Source organism: Chrysochloris asiatica, unplaced genomic scaffold (assembly GCF_000296735.1).
Source record: "Chrysochloris asiatica unplaced genomic scaffold, ChrAsi1.0 scaffold00042, whole genome shotgun sequence".
NCBI classification, from domain to species: domain Eukaryota; kingdom Metazoa; phylum Chordata; class Mammalia; order Afrosoricida; family Chrysochloridae; genus Chrysochloris; species Chrysochloris asiatica.
The window spans coordinates 5,548,971-5,549,461 of NW_006408560.1; positions in this window are offsets into that span (position 1 = coordinate 5,548,971).

The window sequence follows — 491 nt, forward strand, 5'->3', positions numbered from 1 at the left end:
CCTCCTAGCAATTAGGGGTTGATATGTACTGCTTTGGCATTTTGATCCTGACAATCATGTAGCTTATTATGCTGGGAATGACAAATTAAAGAGGACTGTTGTTGCATTCATTATCAAAAAGAACATATCAAGATCTGTGTTAGAATACAATGCTGTCTGTGATAGGATAATATCCATACACCTACACAGAAAATGAATTAATACCATTATTATTCAAAATTACTCACCAACCACTAAAGCCAGAGATGCTGAAATTAGAGAATTCTACCAACTGCTGCAGTCTGAAACTGATCAAACATTCAATCAAGATGTATTGATCATTACTCATGATTGGAATGCAAAGGTTGGAAACAAAGAGGAAGGATCAGTAGTTGGAAAATATGGCCTTGGTTATAGAAATGATGCTGGAGACTGCATGACAGACTTTTTCAAGATCAATGACTTCTTCATTACATATACCTGTTTAAAACAACATAAAAGTTGACTATACA